Source organism: Lissotriton vulgaris, chromosome 12 (assembly GCF_964263255.1).
Source record: "Lissotriton vulgaris chromosome 12, aLisVul1.2, whole genome shotgun sequence".
Taxonomy (NCBI): Eukaryota; Metazoa; Chordata; class Amphibia; order Caudata; family Salamandridae; genus Lissotriton; species Lissotriton vulgaris.
Genome location: NC_141700.1, coordinates 443,360,165 through 443,377,058, shown reverse-complemented (window position 1 = coordinate 443,377,058; position 16,894 = coordinate 443,360,165). Strand labels below are relative to the sequence as shown.

General features: G+C 30.0%; 8 non-coding genes across 8 annotated transcripts; all 8 read left to right on the top strand.

Annotated features, from left to right (window-relative positions):
• The first annotated feature begins 1,948 nt into the window (after positions 1-1,948).
• Positions 1,949-2,022, top strand: TRNAT-AGU (transfer RNA threonine (anticodon AGU)). Its single transcript has one exon. It is a non-coding gene; the product is annotated as a tRNA-Thr (tRNA).
• Positions 2,023-2,459: 437 nt separating this feature from the next.
• TRNAT-CGU (transfer RNA threonine (anticodon CGU)) lies at positions 2,460-2,532 on the top strand. Its single transcript has one exon. It is a non-coding gene; the product is annotated as a tRNA-Thr (tRNA).
• A 436-nt stretch (positions 2,533-2,968) lies between these two features.
• Positions 2,969-3,042, top strand: TRNAT-AGU (transfer RNA threonine (anticodon AGU)). The gene has a single exon. It is a non-coding gene; the product is annotated as a tRNA-Thr (tRNA).
• Positions 3,043-6,022: 2,980 nt separating this feature from the next.
• Positions 6,023-6,096, top strand: TRNAT-AGU (transfer RNA threonine (anticodon AGU)). Its single transcript has one exon. It is a non-coding gene; the product is annotated as a tRNA-Thr (tRNA).
• Positions 6,097-6,532: 436 nt separating this feature from the next.
• On the top strand, positions 6,533-6,605 carry TRNAT-CGU (transfer RNA threonine (anticodon CGU)). Its single transcript has one exon. It is a non-coding gene; the product is annotated as a tRNA-Thr (tRNA).
• A 3,488-nt stretch (positions 6,606-10,093) lies between these two features.
• TRNAT-AGU (transfer RNA threonine (anticodon AGU)) lies at positions 10,094-10,167 on the top strand. The gene has a single exon. It is a non-coding gene; the product is annotated as a tRNA-Thr (tRNA).
• A 944-nt stretch (positions 10,168-11,111) lies between these two features.
• Positions 11,112-11,185, top strand: TRNAT-AGU (transfer RNA threonine (anticodon AGU)). Its single transcript has one exon. It is a non-coding gene; the product is annotated as a tRNA-Thr (tRNA).
• A 2,982-nt stretch (positions 11,186-14,167) lies between these two features.
• TRNAT-AGU (transfer RNA threonine (anticodon AGU)) lies at positions 14,168-14,241 on the top strand. The gene has a single exon. It is a non-coding gene; the product is annotated as a tRNA-Thr (tRNA).
• Positions 14,242-16,894: the final 2,653 nt, after the last annotated feature.

Genomic DNA, 16,894 nt, shown 5'->3' with positions numbered 1-16,894 from the left:
TATATAACAAATCATTTTCATTAGGTCTTATTCCGATACAATTAAAATATAAAAGTCTGATTCATCTTACTGTTGAACAGATCATCTTAAACCTTATAAAAACACAACTATTTTCAAGATTATAGAATGAATACTGTTATTGCCAAATGAAAAAAATACATATCTATGAGAAAGACGTAGATGAAATTTCTACCTAGATTTGAGCAATATTAATACCTTCATGATTTTTTTTTTAAAGAATTCAAGAAATGAAATTGGGTTTTATAAGAGTACCTGTTTATTAAAACATATTAATACTTGCGTAGTGATTGAGTATGTTTTCGTGTTTAAGATTACAATACATATAAAGAAGAGTTTATAGCAGGAAACACATTTTCATCATCAACAATGAATTATTTATGCATTTCTTATTATTAACATTGGTGCTGTGGCTTAGTGGTTAAAGCGCCTGTCTCGTCAACAAGAAATCCTGAGTTCAAAGCTCAGCAGCATTTAACTGTTTTCTCCATGCTTTCCGAATAATTTTCATCAAACAAGTGTTGAATACAATTTAAGTATAAACATCTGGTTCTATGAACTTTAGAATAAGTTATCTTAAAAATTAAATAAAATGCTTGGTATTGAGAAGATTTTTGTAGGAATGCATTGACTGAAATAGGGAAAAGGAAATGACAAAGAACAAGATACAGGTGAATGATCACTCTATTGTTGAATTCAACTAATCCATTCTTCAGCAAGGTATATTTTAAAATGATATGAATAGGGTAAGCTTCAAATTAGAGAGGTGTTTTTGAATAAGTGAAGAGTCTTCATTCATCTTAAGTGTTTGAGTAGAGAAGTGTGTGAACTTAGAAAAGAATATGAAAGTGAAAAAGCAATATTCTCTTGAACACCATAAAGAAAAGTGTTTCAAATTTAAGAATCAAGTGAGTGCTGTGGCTTAGCTGGTTAAAGCGCCTGTCTAGTAAACAGGAGATCCTGAGTTCAACTCTCAGCCGTCCCTTGCTTTTCTCATTGTTATATAACAAATCATTTTCATTGGGTCTTATTCCGATACAATTAAAATATAAAAGTCTGATTCATCTTACTGTTGAACAGATCATCTTTATCCTTATAAAAACCCAAGTATTTTCAAGATTATAGAATGAATACTGTTATTGCAAAATGAAAAAAATACATATCTATGAGAAAGACGTAGATGAAATGTCTACCTAGATTTGAGCAATATTATTACCTTCATGAAAAAAAATTGTAAAAAATTCAAGAAATGAAATTGGGTTTTATAAGAGTACCTGTTTATTAAAACATATTAATCCTTGCGTAGTGATTGAGTATCTTTTCGTGTTTAAGATTACAATACATATAAAGAAGAATTTATAGCAGAAAACACATTTTCATCATCAACAATAAATTCTTTATGCATTTTTTACGATTACTGTTGGTGCTGTGGCTTAGGGGTTAAAGCTCCTGTCTCGTAAACAGGAAATCCTGAGTTCAATTCTCAGCAGCATTTAACTGTTTTCTCCATGCTTTCCGAATAATTTTCATCAAACAAGTGTTGAATACAATTTAAGTATAAACATCTGGTTCTATGAACTTTAGAATAAGTTATCTTAAAAATTAAATAAAATGCTTGGTATTGTGAAGATTTTTGTAGGAATGCATTGACTGAAATAGGGAAAAGAAAATGACAAAGAACAAGATAGAGGTGAATGATCACTCTATTGGGGAATTCAACTAATCCATTCTTCAGCAAGGTATATTTTAAAATGATATGAATAGGGTAAACTTCAAATTAGAGAGGTGTTTTTGAATAAGTGAAGAGTCTTCATTCATCTTAAGTGTTTGAGTAGAGAAGTGTGTGAACTTAGAAAAGAATATGAAAGTGAAAAAGCAATATTCTCTTGAACACCATAAAGAAAAGTGTTTCAAATTTAAGAATCAAGTGGGTCCTGTGGCTTAGCTGGTTAAAGCGCCTGTCTAGTAAACAGGAGATCCTGAGTTCAAATCTCAGCAGCGCCTTGCTTTTCTCATTGTTATATAACAAATCATTTTCATTAGGTCTTATTCCGATACAATTAAAATATAAAAGTCTGATTCATCTTACTGTTGAACAGATCATCTTTAACCTTATAAAAACCCAAGTATTTTCAAGATTATAGAATGAATACTGTTATTTCCAAATTAAAAAAATACATATCTATGAGAAAGACGTAGATGAAATGTCTACCTAGATTGGAGCAATATTATTACCTTCATGAAAAAAAATTGTAAAGAATTCAAGAAATGAAATTGGGTTTCATAAGAGTACCTGTTTATTAAAACATAATAATACTTTCGTAGTGATTGAGTATGTTTTCGTGTTTAAGATTACAATACATATAAAGAAGAATTTATAGCAGGAAACACATGTTCATCATCAACAATGAATTATTTATGCATTTCTTACTATTAACGTTGGTGCTGTGGCTTAGTGGTTAAAGCTCCTGTCTCGTAAACAGGAAATCCTGAGTTCAAATCTCAGCAGCATTTAAATGTTTTCTCCATGCTTTCCAAATAATTTTCATCAAACAAGTGTTGAATACAGTTTAAGTATAAACATCTGGTTCTATGAACTTTCGAATAAGTTATCTTAAAAATTAAATAAAATGCTTGGTATTGAGAAGATTTTTGTAGGAATGCATTGACTGAAATAGGGAAAAGAAAATGACAAAGAACAAGATACAGGTGAATGATCACTCTATTGTTGAATTCAACTAATCCATTCTTCAGCAAGGTATATTTTAAAATGATATGAATAGGGTAAGCTTCAAATTAGAGAGGTGTTTTTGAATAAGTGAAGAGTCTTCATTCATCTTAAGTGTTTGAGTAGAGAAGTGTGTGAACTTAGAAAAGAATATGAAAGTGAAAAAGCAATATTCTCTTGAACACCATAAAGAAAAGTCTTTCAAAAATTAAGAATCAAGTGGGTGCTGTGGCTTAGCTGGTTAAAGCGCCTGTCTAGTAAACAGGAGATCCTGAGTTCAACTCTCAGCAGTGCCTTGCTTTTCTCATTGTTATATAACAAATCATTTTCATTAGGTTTTATTCCGATTCAATTAACATATAAAAGTCTGATTCATCTTACTGTTGAAAAGATCATTTTAAACCTTATAAAAACCCAAGTATTTTCAAGATTATAGAATGAATACTGTTATTGCAAAATGAAAAACATATATATCTATGAGAACGACGTAGATGAAATTTCTACCTAGATTTGAGCAATATTAATACCTTCATGAAAAAAATTGTAAAGAATTCAAGAAATGAAATTGAGTTTTATAAGAGTACCTGTTTATTAAAACATATGAATCCTTGCGTAGTGATTGAGTATCTTTTCGTGTTTAAGATTACAATACATATAAAGAAGAATTTATAGCAGAAAACACATTTTCATCATCAACAATAAATTATTTATGCATTTTAGACTGTTACCGTTGGTGCTGTGGCTTAGTGGTTAAAGCTCCTATCTCGTAAACAGGAAATCCTGAGTTCAAATCTCAGCAGCATTTAACTGTTTTCTTCATGCTTTCCGAATAATTTTCATCAAACAAGTGTTGAATACAATTTAAGTATAAACAACTGGTTCTATGAACTTTAGAATAAGTTATCTTAAAAATTAAATAACATACTTGGTATTGTGAAGATTTTTGTAGAAATGCATTGATTGAAATAGGGAAAAGAAAATGACAAAGAACAAGATAGAGGTGAATGATCACTCTATTGTTGAATTCAACTAATCCATTCTTCAGCAAGGTATATTTTAAAATGATATGAATAGGGTAAACTTCAAATTAGAGAGGTGTTTTTGGATAAGTGAAGAGTCTTCATTCATCTTAAGTTCATGAGTAGAGAAGTGTGTGAACTTAGAAGAGAATATGAAAGTGAAAAAGCCATATTCTCTTGAACACCATAAAGAAAAGTGTTTCAAAATTAAGAATCAAGTGGGTGCTGTGGCTTAGCTGGTTAAAGTGCACGTTTAGTAAAAAGGAGATCCTGAGTTCAACTCTCAGCAGCGCCTTGCTTTTCTCATTGTTATATAACAAATCATTTTCATTAGGTCTTATTCCAATACAATTAAAATATAAAAGTCTGATTCATCTTACTGTTGAACAGATCATCTTAAACCTTATAAAAACCCAAGTATTTTCAGGATTATAGAATGAATACTGTTATTGCAAAATAAAAAAATACATATCTATGAGAAAGACGTAGATGAAATTTCTACCTAGATTTGAGCAATATTAATACCTTCATGAAAAAAATTGTAAAGAATTCAAGAAATGAAATTAGGTTTTATAAGAGTACCTGTTTATTAAAACATATTAATCCTTGCGTAGTGATTGAGTATCTTTTCGTGTTTAAGATTACAATACATATAAAGAAGAATTTATAGCAGAAAACACATTTTCATCATCAACAATGAATTATTTATGCATTTTTTACTTTTAACGTTGGTGCTGTGGCTTAGTGGTTAAAGCGCCTGTCTCATAATCAGGAAATCATGAGTTAGAATCTCAGCATCACCTAACTGTTTTCTCCATGCTTTCCGAATAATTTACATCAAACAAGTGTTGAATACAATTTAAGAATAAACATCTGGTTCTATGAACTTTAGAATAAGTTATCTTAAAAATTAAATAAAATGCTTGGTATTGAGAAGATTTTTGTAGGAATGCATTGACTGAAATAGGGAAAAGAAAATGACAAAGAACAAGATACAGGTGAATGATCACTCTATTGTTGAATTCAACTAATCCATTCTTCAGCAAGGTATATTTTAAAATGATATGAATAGGGTAAGCTTCAAATTAGAGAGGTGTTTTTGAATAAGTGAAGAGTCTTCATTCATCTTAAGTGTTTGAGTAGAGAAGTGTGTGAACTTAGAAAAGAATATGAAAGTGAAAAAGCAATATTCTCTTGAACACCATAAAGAAAAGTGTTTCAAATTTAAGAATCAAGTGGGTGCTGTGGCTAAGCTGGTTAAAGCGCCTGTCTAGTAAACAGGAGATTCTGAGTTCAACTCTCAGCCGTGCCTTGCTTTTCCCATTGTTATATAACAAATCATTTTCATTGGGTCTTATTCCGATACAATTAAAATATAAAAGTCTGATTCATCTTACTGTTGAACAGATCATCTTTATCCTTATAAAAACCCAAGTATTTTCAAGATTATAGAATGAATACTGTTATTGCAAAATGAAAAAAATACATATCTATGAGAAAGACGTAGATGAAATGTCTACCTAGATTTGAGCAATATTATTACCTTCATGAAAAAAAATTGTAAAAAATTCAAGAAATGAAATTGGGTTTTATAAGAGTACCTGTTTATTAAAACATATTAATCCTTGCGTAGTGATTGAGTATCTTTTCGTGTTTAAGATTACAATACATATAAAGAAGAATTTATAGCAGAAAACACATTTTCATCATCAACAATAAATTCTTTATGCATTTTTTACTATTACTGTTGGTGCTGTGGCTTAGGGGTTAAAGCTCCTGTCTCGTGAACAGGAAATCCAGAGTTCAATTCTCAGCAGCATTTAACTGTTTTCTCCATGCTTTCCGAATAATTTTCATCAAACAAGTGTTGAATACAATTTAAATATAAACATCTGGTTCTATGAACTTTAGAATAAGTTATCTTAAAAATTAAATAAAATGCTTGGTATTGTGAAGATTTTTGTAGGAATGCATTGACTGAAATAGGGAAAAGAAAATGACAAAGAACAAGATAGAGGTGAATGATCACTCTATTGTGGAATTCAACTAATCCATTCTTTAGCAAGGTATATTTTAAAATGATATGAATAGGGTAAACTTCAAATTAGAGAGGTGTTTTTGAATAAGTGAAGAGTCTTCATTCATCTTAAGTGTTTGAGTAGAGAAGTGTGTGAACTTAGAAAAGAATATGAAAGTGAAAAAGCAATATTCTCTTGAACAGCATAAAGAAAAGTGTTTCAAATTTAAGAATCAAGTGGGTGCTGTGGCTAAGCTGGTTAAAGCGCCTGTCTAGTAAACAGGAGATCCTGAGTTCAACTCTCAGCAGTGCCTTGCTTTTCTCATTGTTATATAACAAATCATTTTCATTAGGTCTTATTCCGATACAATTAAAATATAAAAGTCTGATTCATCTTACTGTTTAACAGATCATCTTTAACCTTATAAAAACCCAAGTATTTTCAAGATTATAGAATGAATACTGGTATTGCAAAATGAAAAAAATACATATCTATGAGAAAGACGTAGATGAAATGTCTTCCTAGATTGGAGCAATATTATTACCTTCATGAAAAAAATTGTAAAGAATTCAAGAAATTAAATTGGGTTTTATAAGAGTACCTGTTTATTAAAACATATTAATCCTTGCGTAGTGATTGAGTATCTTTTCGTGTTTAAGATTACAATACATATAAAGAAGAATTTATAGCAGAAAACACATTTTCATCATCAACAATAAATTATTTATGCATTTTTTACTATTACCGTTGGTGCTGTGGCTTAGTGGTTAAAGCTCCTGTCTCGTAAACAGGAAATCCTGAGTTCAAATCTCAGCAGCATTTAACTGTTTTCTCCATGCTTTCCGAGTAATTTTCATCAAACAAGTGTTGAATACAATTTAAGTATAAACATCTGGTTCTATGAACTTTAGAATGTTATCCTAAAAATTAAATAAAACACTTGGTATTGTGAAGATTTTTGTAGGAATGCATTGATTGAAATAGGGAAAAGAAAATCACAAAGAACAAGATACAGGTGAATGATCACTCTATTGTTGAATTCAACTAATCCATTCTTCAGCAAGGTATATTTTAAAATGATATGAATAGGGTAAACTTCAAATTAGAGAGGTGTTTTTGAATAAGTGAAGAGTCTTCATTCATCTTAAGTTTATGAGTAGAGAAGTGTGTGAACTTAGAAAAGACTATGAAAGTGAAAAAGCAATATTCTCTTGAACAGCATAAAGAAAAGTGTTTCAAAATTAAGAGTCAAGTGGGTGCTGTGGCTTAGCTGGTTAAAGCGCCTGTTTAGTAAAAAGGAGAGCCTGAGTTCAACTCTCAGCAGTGCCTTGCTTTTCTCATTGTTATATAACAAATCATTTTCATTAGGTCTTATTCCGATACAATTAAAATATAAAAGTCTGATTCATCTTACTGTTGAACAGATCAACTTTAACCTTATAAAAACCCAAGTATTTTCAAGATTATAGAATGAATACTGTTATTGCAAAATGAAAAAAATACATATCTATGAGAAAGACGTAGATGAAATGTCTACCTAGATTGGAGCAATATTATTACCTTCATGAAAAAAAATTGTAAAGAATTCAAGAAATGAAAGTGGGTTTTATAAGAGTACCTGTTTATTAAAACATATGAATCCTTGCGTAGTGATTGAGTATCTTTTCGTGTTTAAGATTACAATACATATAAAGAAGAATTTATAGCAGAAAACACATTTTCATCATCAACAATAAATTATTTATGCATTTTTGACTGTTACCGTTGGTGCTGTGGCTGAGTGGTTAAAGCTCCTATCTCGTAAACAGGAAATCCTGAGTTCAAATCTCAGCAGCATTTAACTGTTTTCTTCATGCTTTCCGAATAATTTTCATCAAACAAGTGTTGAATACAATTTAAGTATAAACAACTGGTTCTATGAACTTTAGAATAAGTTATCTTAAAAATTAAATAAAATACTTGGTATTGTGAAGATTTTTGTAGGAATGCATTGATTGAAATAGGGAAAAGAAAATGACAAAGAACAAGATAGAGGTGAATGATCACTCTATTGTTGAATTCAACTAATCCATTCTTCAGCAAGGTATATTTTAAAATGATATGAATAGGGTAAACTTCAAATTAGAGAGGTGTTTTTGGATAAGTGAAGAGTCTTCATTCATCTTAAGTTCATGAGTAGAGAAGTGTGTGAACTTAGAAGAGAATATGAAAGTGAAAAAGCAATATTCTCTTGAACACCATAAAGAAAAGTGTTTCAAAATTAAGAATCAAGTGGGTGCTGTGGCTTAGCTGGTTAAAGCGCCTGTTTAGTAAAAAGGAGATCCTGAGTTCAACTCTCAGCAGCGCCTTGCTTTTCTCATTGTTATATAACAAATCATTTTCATTAGGTCTTATTCCAATACAATTAAAATATAAAAGTCTGATTCATCTTACTGTTGAACAGATCATCTTAAACCTTATAAAAACCCAAGTATTTTCAGGATTATAGAATGAATACTGTTATTGCAAAATAAAAAAATACATATCTATGAGAAAGACGTAGATGAAATTTCTACCTAGATTTGAGCAATATTAATACCTTCATGAAAAAAATTGTAAAGAATTCAAGAAATGAAATTGGGTTTTATAAGAGTACCTGTTTATTAAAACATATTAATCCTTGCGTAGTGATTGAGTATCTTTTCGTGTTTAAGATTACAATACATATAAAGAAGAATTTATAGCAGAAACACATTTTCATCATCAACAATAAATTATTTATGCATTTTTCACTATTAACGTTGGTGCTGTGGCTTAGTGGTTAAAGTGCCTGTCTCGTAAACAGGAAATCCTGAGTTCAAATTCCAGCAGCACCTAACGGTTTTCTCCATGCTTTCCGAATAATTTTCATCAAACAAGTGTTGAATACAATTTAAGAATAAACATCTGGTTCTATGAACTTTAGAATAAGTTATCTTAAAAATTAAATAAAATGCTTGGTATTGTGAAGATTTTTGTAGGAATGCATTGACTGAAATAGGAAAAAGAAAATGACAAAGAACAAGATAGAGGTGAATGATCACTCTATTGTTGAATTCAACTAATCCATTCTTCAGCAAGGCATATTTTAAAATGATATGAATAGGGTAAACTTCAAATTAGAGAGGTGTTTTTGAAAAAGTGAAGAGTCTTCATTCATCTTAAGTGTTTGAGTAGAGAAGTGTGTGAACTTAGAAAAGAATATGAAAGTGAAAAAGCAATATTCTCTTGAACACCATAAAGAAAAGTCTTTCAAATATTAAGAATCAAGTGGGTGCTGTGGCTTAGCTGGTTAAAGCGCATGTCTAGTAAACAGGAGATCCTGAGTTCAACTCTCAGCAGTGCCTTGCTTTTCTCATTGTTATATAACAAATCATTTTCATTAGGTTTTATTCCGATTCAATTAACATATAAAAGTCTGATTCATCTTACTGTTGAAAAGATCATTTTAAACCTTATAAAAACCCAAGTATTTTCAAGATTATAGAATGAATACTGTTATTGCAAAATGAAAAACATATATATCTATGAGAACGACGTAGATGAAATTTCTACCTAGATTTGAGCAATATTAATACCTTCATGAAAAAAATTGTAAAGAATTCAAGAAATGAAATTGGGTTTTATAAGAGTACCTGTTTATTAAAACATATTAATCCTTGCGTAGTGATTGAGTATCTTTTCGTGTTTAAGATTACAATACATTTAAAGAAGAATTTATAGCAGAAAACACATTTTCATCATCAACAATGAATTATTTATGCATTTTTTACTTTTAACGTTGGTGCTGTGGCTTAGTGGTTAAAGCGCCTGTCTCATAAACAGGAAATCATGAGTTAGAATCTCAGCATCACCTAACTGTTTTCTCCATGCTTTCCGAATAATTTACATCAAACAAGTGTTGAATACAATTTAAGAATAAACATCTGGTTCTATGAACTTTAGAATAAGTTATCTTAAAAATTAAATAAAATGCTTGGTATTGTGAAGATTTTTGTAGGAACGCATTGACTGAAATAGGGAAAAGAAAATGACAAAGAACAAGATAGAGGTGAATGATCACTCTATTGTTCAATTCAACTAATCCATTCTTCAGCAAGGTATATTTTAAAATGATATGAATAGGGTAAACTTCAAATTAGAGAGGTGTTTTTGAATAAGTGAAGAGTCTTCATTCATCTTAAGTGTTTGAGTAGAGAAGTGTGTGAACTTAGAAAAGAATATGAAAGTGAAAAAGCAATATTCTCTTGAACACCATAAAGAAAAGTCTTTCAAAAATTAAGAATCAAGTGGGTGCTGTGGCTTAGCTGGTTAAAGCGACTGTCTAGTAAACAGGAGATCCTGAGTTCAACTCTCAGCAGTGCCTTGCTTTTCTCATTGTTATATAACAAATCATTTTCATTAGGTTTTATTCCGATTCAATTAACATATAAAAGTCTGATTCATCTTACTGTTGAAAAGATCATTTTAAACCTTATAAAAACCCAAGTATTTTCAAGATTATAGAATGAATACTGTTATTGCAAAATGAAAAACATATATATCTATGAGAACGACGTAGATGAAATTTCTACCTAGATTTGAGCAATATTAATACCTTCATGAAAAAAATTGTAAAGAATTCAAGAAATGAAATTGGGTTTTATAAGAGTACCTGTTTATTAAAACATATTAATCCTTGCGTAGTGATTGAGTATCTTTTCGTGTTTAAGATTACAATACATATAAAGAAGAATTTATAGCAGAAAACACATTTTCATCATCAACAATGAATTATTTATGCATTTTTTACTTTTAACGTTGGTGCTGTGGCTTAGTGGTTAAAGCACCTGTCTCATAAACAGGAAATCATGAGTTAGAATCTCAGCATCACCTAACTGTTTTCTCCATGCTTTCCGAATAATTTTCATCAAACAAGTGTTGAATACAATTTAAGTATAAACATCTGGTTCTATGAACTTTAGAATAAGTTATCTTAAAAATTAAATAAAATGCTTGGTATTGTGAAGATTTTTGTAGGAATGCATTGACTGAAATAGGGAAAAGAAAATGGCAAAGAACAAGATAGAGGTGAATGATCACTCTATTGTGGAATTCAACTAATCCATTCTTCAGCAAGGTATATTTTAAAATGATATGAATAGGGTAAACTTCAAATTAGAGAGGTGTTTTTGAATAAGTGAAGAGTCTTCATTCATCTTGAGTGTTTGAGTAGAGAAGTGTGTGAACTTAGAAAAGAATATGAAAGTGAAAAAGCAATATTCTCTTGAACACCATAAAGAAAAGTGTTTCAAATTTAAGAATCAAGTGGGTCCTGTGGCTTAGCTGGTTAAAGCGCCTGTCTAGTAAACAGGAGATCCTGAGTTCAAATCTCAGCAGCGCCTTGCTTTTCTCATTGTTATATAACAAATCATTTTCATTAGGTCTTATTCCGATACAATTAAAATATAAAAGTCTGATTCATCTTACTGTTGAACAGATCATCTTTAACCTTATAAAAACCCAAGTATTTTCAAGATTATAGAATGAATACTGTTATTGGCAAATGAAAAAAATACATATCTATGAGAAAGACGTAGATGAAATGTCTACCTAGATTGGAGCAATATTATTACCTTCATGAAAAAAAATTGTAAAGAATTCAAGAAATGAAAGTGGGTTTTATAAGAGTTCCTGTTTATTAAAACATATGAATCCTTGCGTAGTGATTGAGTATCTTTTCGTGTTTAAGATTACAATACATATAAAGAAGAATTTATAGCAGAAAACACATTTTCATCATCAACAATAAATTATTTATGCATTTTTGACTGTTACCGTTGGTGCTGTGGCTTAGTGGTTAAAGCTCCTATCTCGTAAACAGGAAATCCTGAGTTCAAATCTCAGCAGCATTTAACTGTTTTCTTCATGCTTTCTGAATAATTTTCATCAAACAAGTGTTGAATACAATTTAAGTATAAACAACTGGTTCTATGAACTTTAGAATAAGTTATCTTAAAAATTAAATAAAATACTTGGTATTGTGAAGATTTTTGTAGGAATGCATTGATTGTAATAGGGAAAAGAAAATGACAAAGAACAAGATAGAGGTGAATGATCACTCTATTGTTGAATTCAACTAACCCATTCTTCAGCAAGGTATATTTTAAAATGATATGAATAGGGTAAACTTCAAATTAGAGAGGTGTTTTTGGATAAGTGAAGAGTCTTCATTCATCTTAAGTTCATGAGTAGAGAAGTGTGTGAACTTAGAAGAGAATATGAAAGTGAAAAAGCCATATTCTCTTGAACACCATAAAGAAAAGTGTTTCAAAATTAAGAATCAAGTGGGTGCTGTGGCTTAGCTGGTTAAAGCGCATGTTTAGTAAAAAGGAGATCCTGAGTTCAACTCTCAGCAGCGCCTTGCTTTTCTCATTGTTATAAAACAAATCATTTTCATTAGGTCTTATTCCAATACAATTAAAATATAAAAGTCTGATTCATCTTACTGTTGAACAGATCATCTTAAACCTTATAAAAACCCAAGTATTTTCAGGATTATAGAATGAATACTGTTATTGCAAAATAAAAAAATACATATCTATGAGAAAGACGTAGATGAAATTTCAACCTAGATTTGAGCAATATTAATACCTTCATGAAAAAAAATTGTAAAGAATTCAAGAAATGAAATTGGGTTTTATAAGAGTACCTGTTTATTAAAACATATTAATCCTTGCGTAGTGATTGAGTATCTTTTCGTGTTTAAGATTACAATACATATAAAGAAGAATTTATAGCAGAAACACATTTTCATCATCAACAATAAATTATTTATGCATTTTTCACTATTAACGTTGGTGCTGTGGCTTAGTGGTTAAAGTGCCTGTCTCGTAAACAGGAAATCCTGAGTTCAAATTCCAGCAGCACCAAACGGTTTTCTCCATGCTTTCCGAATAATTTTCATCAAACAAGTGTTGAATACAATTTAAGAATAAACATCTGGTTCTATGAACTTTAGAATAAGTTATCTTAAAAATTAAATAAAATGCTTGGTATTGTGAAGATTTTTGTAGGAATGCATTGACTGAAATAGGAAAAAGAAAATGACAAAGAACAAGATAGAGGTGAATGATCACTCTATTGTTGAATTCAACTAATCCATTCTTCAGCAAGGCATATTTTAAAATGATATGAATAGGGTAAACTTCAAATTAGAGATGTGTTTTTGAAAAAGTGAAGAGTCTTCATTCATCTTAAGTGTTTGAGTAGAGAAGTGTGTGAACTTAGAAAAGAATATGAAAGTGAAAAAGCAATATTCTCCTGAACACCTTAAAGAAAAGTGTTTCAAAATAAAGAATCAAGTGGGTGCTGTGGCTTAGCTGGTTATAGCACCTGTTTAGTAAAAAGGAGATTCTGAGTTCAAATCTCAGCAGCGCCTTGCTTTTCTCATTGTTATATAACAAATCATTTTCATTAGGTCTTATTCCGATACAATTAAAATATAAAAGTCTGATTCATCTTACTGTTGAACAGATCATCTTAAACCTTATGAAAACACAACTATTTTCAAGATTATAGAATGAATACTGTTATTGCCAAATGAAAAAAACTACATATCTATGAGAAAGACGTAGATGAAATTTCTACCTAGATTTGAGCAATATTAATACCTTCATGATTTTTTTTGTAAAGAATTCAAGAAATGATATTGGGTTTTATAAGAGTACCTGTTTATTAAAACATATTAATACTTGCGTAGTGATTGAGTATGTTTTCGTGTTTAAGATTGCAATACATATAAAGAAGAATTTATAGCAGGAAACACATTTTCATCATCAACAATGAATTATTTATGCCTTTCTTATTATTAATGTTGGTGCTGTGGCTTAGTGGTTAAAGCGCCTGTCTCGTAAACAAGAAATCCTGATTTCAAAGCTCAGCAGCATTTAACTGTTTTCTCCATGCTTTCCAAATAATTTTCATCAAACAAGTGTTGAATACAGTTTAAGTATAAACATCTGGTTCTATGAACTTTCGAATAAGTTATCTTAAAAATTAAATAAAATGCTTGGTATTGAGAAGATTTTTGTAGGAATGCATTGACTGAAATAGGGAAAAGAAAATGACAAAGAACAAGATACAGGTGAATGATCACTCTATTGTTGAATTCAACTAATCCATTCTTCAGCAAGGTATATTTTAAAATGATATGAATAGGGTAAGCTTCAAATTAGAGAGGTGTTTTTGAATAAGTGAAGAGTCTTCATTCATCTTAAGTGTTTGAGTAGAGAAGTGTGTGAACTTAGAAAAGAATATGAAAGTGAAAAAGCAATATTCTCTTGAACACCATAAAGAAAAGTCTTTCAAAAATTAAGAATCAAGTGGGTGCTGTGGCTTAGCTGGTTAAAGCGCCTGTCTAGTAAACAGGAGATCCTGAGTTCAACTCTCAGCAGTGCCTTGCTTTTCTCATTGTTATATAACAAATCATTTTCATTAGGTTTTATTCCGATTCAATTAACATATAAAAGTCTGATTCATCTTACTGTTGAAAAGATCATTTTAAACCTTATAAAAACCCAAGTATTTTCAAGATTATAGAATGAATACTGTTATTGCAAAATGAAAAACATATATATCTATGAGAACGACGTAGATGAAATTTCTACCTAGATTTGAGCAATATTAATACCTTCATGAAAAAAATTGTAAAGAATTCAAGAAATGAAATTGGGTTTTATAAGAGTACCTGTTTATTAAAACATATGAATCCTTGCGTAGTGATTGAGTATCTTTTCGTGTTTAAGATTACAATACATATAAAGAAGAATTTATAGCAGAAAACACATTTTCATCATCAACAATAAATTATTTATGCATTTTTGACTGTTACCGTTGGTGCTGTGGCTTAGTGGTTAAAGCTCCTATCTCGTAAACAGGAAATCCTGAGTTCAAATCTCAGCAGCATTTAACTGTTTTCTTCATGCTTTCCGAATAATTTTCATCAAACAAGTGTTGAATACAATTTAAGTATAAACAACTGGTTCTATGAACTTTAGAATAAGTTATCTTAAAAATTAAATAACATACTTGGTATTGTGAAGATTTTTGTAGAAATGCATTGATTGAAATAGGGAAAAGAAAATGACAAAGAACAAGATAGAGGTGAATGATCACTCTATTGTTGAATTCAACTAATCCATTCTTCAGCAAGGTATATTTTAAAATGATATGAATAGGGTAAACTTCAAATTAGAGAGGTGTTTTTGGATAAGTGAAGAGTCTTCATTCATCTTAAGTTCATGAGTAGAGAAGTGTGTGAACTTAGAAGAGAATATGAAAGTGAAAAAGCCATATTCTCTTGAACACCATAAAGAAAAGTGTTTCAAAATTAAGAATCAAGTGGGTGCTGTGGCTTAGCTGGTTAAAGTGCACGTTTAGTAAAAAGGAGATCCTGAGTTCAACTCTCAGCAGCGCCTTGCTTTTCTCATTGTTATATAACAAATCATTTTCATTAGGTCTTATTCCAATACAATTAAAATATAAAAGTCTGATTCATCTTACTGTTGAACAGATCATCTTAAACCTTATAAAAACCCAAGTATTTTCAGGATTATAGAATGAATACTGTTATTGCAAAATAAAAAAATACATATCTATGAGAAAGACGTAGATGAAATTTCTACCTAGATTTGAGCAATATTAATACCTTCATGAAAAAAATTGTAAAGAATTCAAGAAATGAAATTAGGTTTTATAAGAGTACCTGTTTATTAAAACATATTAATCCTTGCGTAGTGATTGAGTATCTTTTCGTGTTTAAGATTACAATACATATAAAGAAGAATTTATAGCAGAAAACACATTTTCATCATCAACAATGAATTATTTATGCATTTTTTACTTTTAACGTTGGTGCTGTGGCTTAGTGGTTAAAGCGCCTGTCTCATAATCAGGAAATCATGAGTTAGAATCTCAGCATCACCTAACTGTTTTCTCCATGCTTTCCGAATAATTTACATCAAACAAGTGTTGAATACAATTTAAGAATAAACATCTGGTTCTATGAACTTTAGAATAAGTTATCTTAAAAATTAAATAAAATGCTTGGTATTGAGAAGATTTTTGTAGGAATGCATTGACTGAAATAGGGAAAAGAAAATGACAAAGAACAAGATACAGGTGAATGATCACTCTATTGTTGAATTCAACTAATCCATTCTTCAGCAAGGTATATTTTAAAATGATATGAATAGGGTAAGCTTCAAATTAGAGAGGTGTTTTTGAATAAGTGAAGAGTCTTCATTCATCTTAAGTGTTTGAGTAGAGAAGTGTGTGAACTTAGAAAAGAATATGAAAGTGAAAAAGCAATATTCTCTTGAACACCATAAAGAAAAGTGTTTCAAATTTAAGAATCAAGTGGGTGCTGTGGCTAAGCTGGTTATAGCACCTGTTTAGTAAAAAGGAGATCCTGAGTTCAAATCTCAGCAGCGCCTTGCTTTTCTCATTGTTATATAACAAATCATTTTCATTAGGTCTTATTCCGATACAATTAAAATATAAAAGTCTGATTCATCTTACTGTTGAACAGATCATCTTAAACCTTATAAAAACACAACTATTTTCAAGATTATAGAATGAATACTGTTATTGCCAAATGAAAAAAATACATATCTATGAGAAAGACGTAGATGAAATTTCTACCTAGATTTGAGCAATATTAATACCTTCATGATTTTTTTTTTAAAGAATTCAAGAAATGAAATTGGGTTTTATAAGAGTACCTGTTTATTAAAACATATTAATACTTGCGTAGTGATTGAGTATGTTTTCGTGTTTAAGATTACAATACATATAAAGAAGAGTTTATAGCAGGAAACACATTTTCATCATCAACAATGAATTATTTATGCATTTCTTATTATTAACATTGGTGCTGTGGCTTAGTGGTTAAAGCGCCTGTCTCGTCAACAAGAAATCCTGAGTTCAAAGCTCAGCAGCATTTAACTGTTTTCTCCATGCTTTCCGAATAATTTTCATCAAACAAGTGTTGAATACAATTTAAGTATAAACATCTGGTTCTATGAACTTTAGAATAAGTTATCTTAAAAATT